Below are 11,078 nucleotides of genomic sequence, written 5' to 3'. Positions count from 1 at the left end.
GGAAATCCACTAGTACCACAATTACCTGCAAATGGACATATGGCTCGAACTAAGAAAACCTTAAGGGATTATGCCTTACGAAGCCTGGACATGGTTCAGGAAAGTATAGCAAGGTTGACAATTACAACTAATAATTTCGATATAAAATTGGCAATGATTTAAATGATTCAGAATGATTTGCAGTTTAGGGGCACTATAACAAAGGACCCTAATCTGCTTTTAAAACGAGTTCTCCAACTCTGTGATACTTTTAAGTATAACGGGGTCACTGATGACGCTACCTATCTTTGATTGTTCCCCTTTTCTTTAATTGATAATACCTTTTCTTGACTCAACTCGCAGGCACTAGGGTCTATCACGACATAAGATGAATTAGCTGGAAAGTTATTGTAGAAGTTCTTACTGATTAGCAAAGCAGTACAACTAAGAAGAGAGGTTGTTGTTTTTAGATAGATGGAGGGAGAAAGTTTCTATGAGGTGTGGGAACATTTCAAAATGTTGATTCAAAAATGCCCACACCACAGATTTCCCTGAATCAATGCGACTGTAGGTATTTTATAATGGGTTGGATGCAAATGCACAATCTAGATTAGACATAGCAGCAAGATGAGCCCTTATAAACATAACATATAAGGATGCATATGAAATCATTGAGAATATGAGACTAAAATCCTTGCAGTGGCCAATTGAATGATTCGCATATGGTCAGAAACCCCCCACGATAAAAGCTATCCAAGAAGATGACAAGTATCAACAGTTAGTGGATAGACTCAACCATATCAAATCTGCTTCTACACTGTTTATGCGTGGGGGAAACAAACTGCTCTTCCTCTATATCAACAATCCTACTGAGGATGTAAATTACATTGGGAACAGGGGTGGAAGCCCTTATTTGAATACATATAATCCCAACTGGAGAGATCACCTGAATATGAGATGGGGAGGGAATCAATGAGTAGGTAATAATTCAAATTAGGCTAAAAACACTAATTACCAACCTCTTTTTTTGTAGAAACCCAAGGGCAGGGCTAATCCAAATGACCATACTACATGAGAGATGCAGTCAATGAGAACAGATGTCAACCAAGTGTAGTCTAAGTGCACCAATTCAACAAGAACATTGGCTAAACTCGAGGATGAAATGAGCCAATTGATGAGCATGATGGGTGACATCAAAAGATAAATTGGCATAGGTATTCCCAGCAACACAGAAGATAATCCACAAAAAGAAGGTAAAAAGCACATGAAAGTAATTGCGCTCCGATCGGGCACAGCACTGAGTAGCCCAGAAGCCACTACTCCAGAAACAATAACAGAGAATATGAAAATCCTCAAGAGGTATCCCTATAAGTAGAAGATAACCCAGAATAAGAGGAGGTAATCACATCGACAGCAAAGATAGAGAAGGAAATAACTAAAGATTCTGTCGGTGCAAAAATCCCATTCCCTTCAAGATTAGATGAAAAAAAAAGCAGAATGACAATGAATTTGTAAGTTTCGTAAACCTGTTTAAAGCATTAAATGTTAACTTCCCTTTAATTGAGTTAATTGAAAAGGTTCCCAAGTACGCTAAGTTTTTAAAGGAGATGATTGCTACGTAAGAAATTTAAGGCAGAAGAACAAGTTAATTTAAATGCTTCCTGTAGTGTGATTATTTGAAAATAGGTACCTTGGAAATTGAAAGACCTCGATAGCTTTACTATACCCATAGAGATTGTAATAGCCCAAAATTGGGTCTAGTTGGAATAGAGGTTTCGGGACCAAAAAATATGAGATAGAAATAATTATTTTATGATTATTTTGAGGTCTACGATATGATTGCATGATTTTGTGAAAATTTCGTGAAGAAATTCTATGCATAAAGTGCTCAATTTGAAGTTAGGGACTAAATTGAATAAGTTGCAAAACTTGCATTCTAGAAGTTTCTAGTATGAAATTGCTTTGAAATATTAATTAGGAGGTCTTAAATAGAAATTTTACCAATTTCTAAGTTATGGACAAAAATTGGACATGGATGGAATTTTTGAAAGTTTAGTAAGGAAGGGCATTTTGGTCATTTGGTAATTAAAAGAAATAAAAAGGGAAAATAAAGCCAAAATTGACTCATCTTTTTGATGGAGGCCAAAATTAGCATGGGGGAAGCCATGCCTATGGTTTTCAAGCTTTCCAAGCTCAATAGTAAGTCCGTTCTAACCCTGTTTTTCAAGTTCTTTACGTTTTTGGAATCCCGGTAATTTGATTAAGCTTATTCTAGCAATAATTTAAGCTAGGGTTCATATTTGGAAAAATACCCATCGGTGAAATGTGTTTATTTTGATGTTTTATGATATACTATGAGGTTTTAAATTATGTTAGACAACTTGTGGTACTCGGTTTTGAGTGAAAACGAGTAAAAGCGCTTAATCGGTAAAAATACCTAATAGTCATAAGTATATGTTAGAGTGAGAATTTGATGTTGCCATAGGAGGGAAAAGTGATCAGCATGTCATAAAACATAATAATAAGGGATGAAGTTTAATTCCCGAGCCTAGGGGCAAAAGTGTAAATATGCAAAAGTTTAGGGGCAAAATTGTAATTTTTCCAAAGTTTGAGTTAAGGACTGTTTTGAATAGTACATTAATTAAATAAGTAAAATATGATGTTTTAGATCTTGGAAAACAAGATATGAACCTAGAATGAGAGGAAAAATCGAAAATTGGGAAAATTGGTAAAATGGCCGTTTTAGTATCGAGGTAAGTTCATATGTATAATAAGCATTAATTTATGCATGTTTCAATGTTAAATTTATATATTTACTATGATTTCCGAGGTGTTGAAAGTATGTAAGTTGGTGTGATAATAATACAGCAATAATGCTGTAATTTTTATTTGAAAGTTAAATTTAGTGAATTAACTGAATTATGTTAAATTAAATGTTTATGGTGCCCAGTTTATGAATTGATTTAAAAATATGTCTATGGTACATGAAGTGCATTGAATTATCATACATAAATGTGATTTCTATGATTATGGATATTATGAGAAATTGTAAGTTCATATGATTTTTAATAAGGCAATGTGTAATTTAATGTTATTACCTTGATATTAAATGAGATGTAAGTTTATATGTAAGTAATACATCAATTTTACTTGTATTATGATATTTTATAATAATGTTGGAAATATGTTTGTTGATAATTACTTGATTGGTGAAATTGTTGGAAAAGAGAGAAATCCGGTTGAACCTTGGAAAGATTGGATGATCTGAGATGGTATGTAGCTAGGTCACATGTATGGTGCTGAGTGCACATCATGTGTACAAGAGAGCTACAAGACATTATGATTTAGCTAGGTCACATGGGTGATACTATGTGTACACGATGTAGACAAGAGAGCTACGAGATATATGTAGCTAGGTCACATGCATGGTTCTAGGTGAAGGACACCATGTAGACAAGAGAGCTACGAGATAAACTGGCTAGGTCACATGGGTGGTACTAAGTGTTCACCATGTGTACAAGAAAGCCGAACTATATGATGGGTGGAGCTATGTGCTGAAACCACCAAGTATCGAGGATTGATCCGAAGTGTTCAACGGGAGACTCTCTATGTATTGCTTTGTGAGTTTTGTGATGAATAAGTGCAGGAACTTGGTTATGTGAATGATGTGTACATTAAGTGACCGGGATGTGGTAAGGTTATAAACAAGTAAATTATACGTGAGGATGATTTTATGGTGACCTTGTAATCATGGGCCTATACTTGTGATGTATGAAATGTCGTGAAAATGAGTTGTGATATGTATGTTAAAATGAGGTTAATACAAAGAAAGTGTGAAAGAGTGAATTAGCAATAAAACTGTTTTGGATAGTAGCAGTGACGTGAATTTTAAAAATCACCAAAAATAGTATAAACTGAATCAGAGATTGAATGAGATATCAAATTAAAACTTAATGAGTCTATTTTCATATAAAAGAAACAGAGAAAGAAAAGGAGTTCTATATTTTGAGATATTTATGTTTTTGTAAGACTGGTTCAGAATGATTACGTGATCCCCTGTTCTGAATTTGGAAAATCACAAAAATTTGGAAAAACATAATTAGAGGCTCAAACTTATATTTTTAAAATCATTAATGAGTCTATTTTCAAGATAAATCAATAAGAACATTATCTGAGTTCTGTACTGTGAGATAATTAATTTTTAGTGAAGAGAGGTCAGAACTTTCAGAAAGTGAAATAGGGGAAAATTTAATGAATAAACTGTACTAATTGGCTGAACCAAAAATTATGAAAATTTTATGGTGAAAAGATATGTGAGTCTAGTTTTAGGGGAAATTTACGGATCTTAATTTGGAGCTCTGTAGCTCAAATTATAAATAAGTAAGTGACTATGACTTGTGTGGATAGTTTGTTGTGAGCATTTATTAGTAAATTGTGAAATCGTACTTACAAGAATGCTATATACATTAAGGATGTGGAATGGAGAGGAGGAGGAGGAAAATAAATATATGTGGAATACATGAAAACTATGGTATATGAAATATTGATATAATGAAATAAAGGTTATGTGTTTATAAGAAAACAGAAGAGAATGATATGTATCATGACATGTATATATATATATATATATATATATATGACTAGTCTCAATGTAATGCTTGTTGGGTATGGAGTTGAATTGAAATGTTTCAGGCAAACATGTTATTCTGTGCATCTGAATTATGGTATTTTATAAAGATATGATCTAGCTTTAAATATGAATGCTTGATGATTAAGCTAAAGATATTTGGTAAGATGATAATCTTGGTATAAATGTATAAGTGTGTAAGAGATTAAGGTTGACCAAAGCTTGGAAAATAGCCTAGGTATATTCCACACAGGCAGAGACACGACCATGTGTCTCAGCCGTGTATGGAACATGACTTTGGGACACGGGCGTGTGGAACCTTAGAGCATGAAATTTCCAAGATTTTCGTAAGTTCTCGGTTTAGTCCCGAACCCATTCTAAAGTATGTTTTGGGCTCCGTAGACTCAAATAAGGGACTATGTGTAAGTGAATGAACGTTTTGAAATATAAATGAAATTTTATGGCTTGCATTTTTGTTTAATGTTTGTATGTTTGTCCGGTAATGCCTCGTACGTTATCTCGGCCTTAGGTACAGGTAAGGGTTGTTACAGAGATAGTGAGTATTCATTTTAAAGAGCTCTAGGTGATTTAGGGGCTAGTATTATTTTGATGCCTCTATCAATTTTTGAAAAACTTGAGTTAGGGGATCTTAAAGCTACTTAGATAACATTACAGTTGGCGGAAAGTTCTTCAGTACATCCGAAAGGAGTATTGGAAGATGTGTTAGTTAAGGTATGAAGTTTTATTATACCTGTAGATTTTGTGGTGCTTGATTTTGAAGAAGATTGTGAGATGCTAATCTTATTAAGAAGACCCTTTTTGGTTACTTCTAGGTCTACCGTTGATTTAGAAAGGAATGAATTAACCATGAAAATCAATGGTGAGACATAAATATTTAAATGCGACCATTAATTTAGTGAAGACGAAAGTTAGAAAAAGTTAGGAGAACAGTGTAAAAAAGTATATATTTCTAACGTTCCCGGATCAAGGGACACACTTCCCCTTATGCGTACAGACAGAATAAATAGGTTCAAGGAAAAAGACAAGTGAAAGAAGATGGAATGGCAAGACGAACGATGGATTAATACTAATAGAACAAGAATATCGCCTATCTATGAATCGACAATACTGTTGGATGAATCTGGCAGTAAAACTGAAAATTATTTGAATTGCATACATTTTTTTTTGTAAATTATTGTATAACTAACCCCATATTTTAGATTCTCACTTTTTGATACATGTTTATTATTAGACAAAAACATCCTCAAGATGGAAATTTGGGGTTGAAACAGAGTTGGTGTCGCAACACGTCAACCATGTGTCACAACACTACACGCATAATATGAAAATTGATGAAAAGCATATCAACGTCACAACATGGCACAAACGTGTCGCGACATAGTAGACAATTTCCCCAACATCTCCAAACTGACAGATGTGTCATGACACAGAACCCTTATGTCGCTATCGCGTGTGAAATGAAATGCAAATTGTGCAAGTATACATGTCGAATAAACTAATAAAGTGAAAAGTGAGATCATCTCCACAAGGATCAGATTAGGTATAAAAGTGGTTAAGTTATTGTAATGAATTATGATTAATGTTATGGCAAAACCAAGTTAAGTACATAGTGGTAAATTTAAATAGCAAGGATGTGTGCAAAATGTATATTGACTAATATTGGTAAATGCTAAGGCAAAGCAAGAGTAAAAGTGCAATGGCAATTAAGAGAATAACTACGTGAATAATATGTGAGCGAATAAATAAATAACTAAGAATTCTATGGCAAAGATACTGTGACAAAGGATTAAGGGTCTATGATGTTGATTTGGATGGTTGAGATTACTAAGAATCTACCCTTACTTTCAGTAATGCCTTAGGAAAATTGCACTCAATCTACTGCTCAAAAGAGACTTAAAGTGACCTGCTTTTTTCAAGAGAAAAATCTCAAGTTACCTGGCCTATGTCTATAGGCCTTAGCACGGTAACCTACACTATTTTATCTTCATTCTATGGAAGCGCTACTCTATGTCTAGAGTCTGCTGCAAGTATTTGGTTGAAGATCTGTTTGTATCATTCAATTTCAATCCAACTAATCCGACCTTTTTAGAATTACATTCAGTTTATTGGCATGCTTCAGACTCATCTATGTCTAGAGACTGTACGTATACAATTGGGAAATAAAAATAATTAAATGAAATAGTAGATTAAATCAAATATATGCTTCAACCATTAAAGCAAATAAAAGTCTCATCATGTAATCCTAACCCTATGAGATTTAGCTTATGGGTTGGTAATTAAAATTCAAGTTCATAATAACACCCAACATCATTTTGATCAAATCGATTCACAGGAGAACAAAATAAGAAATACTAGAAGGACTTAGGAAGATGGTTGTCTCCAAACCAATCATAATCCAACAACATATTGTCCTATGGTGGCTGAGAGGGACTGCCTCTGGATCTCCACACCCTTTAAGGTTTTCTCTTGGATTTTTATAAGCTTTTCTTCCTAGGGTAACATCAACAACCCACGATATATTTTCCTCTTTTCTAGGTAGATTTTTTTGGTACAAGTAGAGTTGGGCTAAAACTGGTATGCGTTGAGTGTTAACTTGGTCATCTCCCTAAACTTGCCACAGTATTCGTGTTGGCAAACTATTCAACCTTTTTCCACGACAAACCTTCATTCCTTTATTTCTTTCTCTACATCTTGTACATGCCAAACCACAAAACACAATCCTTCCACATGAAATTAAAAGTATCTAGCATGAAAACACATTTCAATCTCCTAATGCAATGATAAAAATGCTAATGAAATGTCCTAAAATGCCACTAAATGTACACAAGTACAGTCAATAATCTAGGTCTAAAGGCATAAAATATAACTCTTTTCAAGAGTTATCATGCCCACAAACTTGAGTTATTACTTGTCCTCAAGCAAAATATGCATGAGTGCATGTATGTAGCAATATTTCTAGCGTATGAACCCATCTTGTACTATCACTCTATTCAAAGACCCATCTATACATCAGTTCTCAACCATCTTCTTGCTACAAAAACTTGTTCGAGTTTCAAAGGTTTAATTTAACAAAGGTAGTGCAGAAAATTGCTCCCTAAAAACAAGATTTTCTAAGTGCCATATATGTTCTTGCCATAGAAAATATCTCCTAATGTACTCAGTTCATTTGTTACCTAAACTTAAGTTATTCTTGCTCTAAAACAACTTGAAATGTATAAACCATTTACATTTGTGTGTTTTTTTTAATGTTAGTATATTAGGGGATTTAGCATGTCACAAAATTCTTTGACTTGATAATCACAATGGAGCATACACTGGATTACCTAGTACTCAATCATGTCACAATTTAAATAGAAATCACTCTTGAAGCTAAGGCTTTTGACATGGAAGATGGATGGAGCAAACAACTACCTCCTTAGCTACTGAGCCCCTTACTACAGTGGAGTGCCCTTACTTTATTTATTTTCTATTACACACTCTTATTTAAACTCACCGTTCTAGTGAACAATACGATGAAGCAAACAAAGTGGTGCTGACTTACTCCGCAATTTTAAGCATTGGAGTGCCTAGTGTCCACTATCCTTTATTTAATAATGCTAAGGCAATATGACTGAATTTGGCTTCAAAAGTCCATAAGTTCATTAGAAGGTACTCACTACAACCCAAAAAATTGGGTATTGGACATCTCATTTTTACAAATTAATTTTCAAGCAACCAATCCTAAGCTACATTCACCTAATCTACTGTCACATGTTCTATGTGTATTGAAGAATTTAAGCTCATCATTAAACATCCTAAGTACAGACTGTACTCCTCATAGGAAAACAATACTTAATAGTTACATTGCAATGGCGAAACAAATTTAACTATACTAAAATGATCATACATATTAAATATAAAATGCAGCCTAAATGCACAACACCCCCCAAACCTAATGGAGGCATTGTCCTCAATGCATAACCAGATATATAATAAAACAACAAATGGAGAAATTTGTACCACAAATGCCATGGAAAAAGAAATGTAATGCAAGAAGCATGAAAGAACAAAAAAAACTTAGCTGGCTTGGACTAGCTTGTAGATACTTTATTCTGCCTGAAGAATGTATTAACTTTATACCCCCACTTCCTCTTTTTCGGATCCATTTCTTCCTCTACCTTGTCAGTTTCCATTAACTCATCAATCAGACAATCAATGTTATGGTTTTGTCCAGTTATGGGGGTTGGTGGCGAAGGTGGAATAGGATCCTTACCTTTGGCGGTGGTAGTGTCATCTTTTTCTTCTTCGTCATCCTTCTCAATATGTATTGGTGCTATCTTTTCGAGCTTTTCAGCAGCAATTTGAGTGGTCTCCTTGGCAATAGGTTAAGTGGGCTCCTTAGTAGCATCAGAAAATGGGAGTAAAGTGGCGAGGAATACAGGAAATTTTGGCATTGACTTTGTAAAATTCTTTTCCATGGATCTCTTAAGAGCCAAATCCCTACTCCTCACATAGGCCCAATAATTAGCTTACCACTTCTAGGCCTGGACTATTTCCTCAGCCAGGTGAAACTATTGGATTTCAAAGAGTGACATCCTCTACTCCAACTGCTTTAAGGAGTGCAATATTTACTGTTCAAGGGAGCTACGAGAAACTGAAGGTGCTGTCGTGGGAGAATACGCAGTAGAGAAAGTGGTGGCATGACTATGCTGAGTGATAACTCTTGAAAAAAGTTATATTTTAGGCCTCTAAACTGAAATATTTGCTTGTAATTAGGAAAATATGTTTGCATTTTAGACTTATTACTAGAGCATTACATACTAAAGCTTGGATTGTGTTCTAATTATAAATTTATGTTCCTTTTAATTGTTGGAAAGAGGTTTGGTAGTCTTTGGTAGTAGGTGCAGGTAGGATGAAAGAGGTAAGAAGAAGGAAAAGAGAATGAAGGAGGTGAAAAATTGCCACGGAAAATGGTAGGATAGATTGCCAATAGAAATGTCATGGCAATTCCAGGAAGATGACACAACACTCATTCCACATCACTTTTAGCCAGCTGTACATGTACCAGATAAATCACCATGAAAAATATGAGCAAAATATGTGTGCTGAGATAGACATATCTACCATATAAAAGGAGAGAGAGAAGAGAAGAAGAACACATAGATTGTGAGGAGAAAAGCAAAGAAAGAGAGCAATTATCTCTCTGCAACAGAATCCTGTGGAGTAATTGTGTGAAAAATTTAGAAGAGAAGAAGAAGGTGACAGCTAAAAAGAGGAGATCATAGATGCAAAGAAGGTGAAGAGAAATTTGCCCTAAGTTTTGCGTAAAATTTTGAGAAGAAGCTAAAGTGTAGCAAGAACTTCCTGCAGTTCTGCCTTTGTTTTGTTTTTCTTGTTTTTAATTTCTATGATTCGTAAAACTTGAAGAATGTTGATGAATGATTTAATTTTAGATTTCATTGCCTAACCCATGAGCTAATTATCTTCGGGTTGGAATTATTTTGGTGAATACTGAATTAGCTGTAATACCCATGATATGATTTTGATTGAAATTACTATTTCATTCGATTTATGCTTATTTTGAATGTGTGCATGCAAGCTCTAGACATAGTTGATTGTATGTTTTGTTTTTAAATGGATTTGAATCTGAAAGGATTAAATCCATCAGATTATTAGTTAAATTTACAGCAATACTTTACCAATTATAATTAATTTCTGATCCTTGTGGAGACGATACTCACTCATAATTATATTACTTGAATTGACGTGTACACTTGCACATTTGAATTATATATTTACATGTAATATGTTTTTGGCGCAGTTGTCGGGGATCAGCAACATTGGTGAAAATTGGTTTGTTATTATCTATTTAATTTATGTTAGTTTAGTTTAGTTAGTTGTTCTGATTTTTCTTTTTCAGGTCTGTGCTAGAAATATTTTGGAGAATACAAAAATACTATTTTGATCTAGAGATTGAGAGAACTTTAAGGTGAAGTAGAAAAGAGTTGCGAGTGATGGAAAGAATTAGAAAGGATCAGGTTAGAGAAGAGCCATTACATCAGGAAAGAAGGGATGCTGATATTCCTTGAATTGTAGATGACAGAGACATACTTATAAGAGAACATGTAGTGCCAATCTTAGATGATTTAAATCCAGGAATTGTCAGGCCATATATTCAGGCTTAGCATTTTGAATTAAAGCCAGTGATGTTTCAAATGCTGCAAACAGTGGGGCAATTTAGTGGGTTGCCTACTAAGGTTCCAAGGTTGCACCTACGGCTCTTTTTGGAGGTTTGCAATTCATTCAGGCATCAAGGTGTTCCTGAAGATGCCATGTGATTGAAGTTATTCCCTTACTCATTGCGAGATTGTGCTAGAGCATGTTAAATGCATTGTCGTTAGGTACGTTGGCATCATCGAATGAACTGTGTTAAAGGTTTCTGTGAAGATATAATCCTCCTAACATGAATACC

General features: G+C 34.4%; 1 non-coding gene across 1 annotated transcript; it reads right to left on the bottom strand.

Moving 5' to 3' along the window:
- Positions 1–420: 420 nt before the first annotated feature.
- Positions 421–527, bottom strand: LOC128284843 (small nucleolar RNA R71). Its single transcript, XR_008275263.1, has one exon. It is a non-coding gene; the product is annotated as a small nucleolar RNA R71 (small nucleolar RNA).
- Between the last annotated feature and the right edge of the window lie 10,551 nt (positions 528–11,078).

The sequence above is a fragment of the Gossypium arboreum genome, chromosome 11, assembly GCF_025698485.1.
Source record: "Gossypium arboreum isolate Shixiya-1 chromosome 11, ASM2569848v2, whole genome shotgun sequence".
Taxonomy (NCBI): domain Eukaryota; kingdom Viridiplantae; phylum Streptophyta; class Magnoliopsida; order Malvales; family Malvaceae; genus Gossypium; species Gossypium arboreum.
This window is presented reverse-complemented; position numbering and strand designations above follow the sequence as displayed.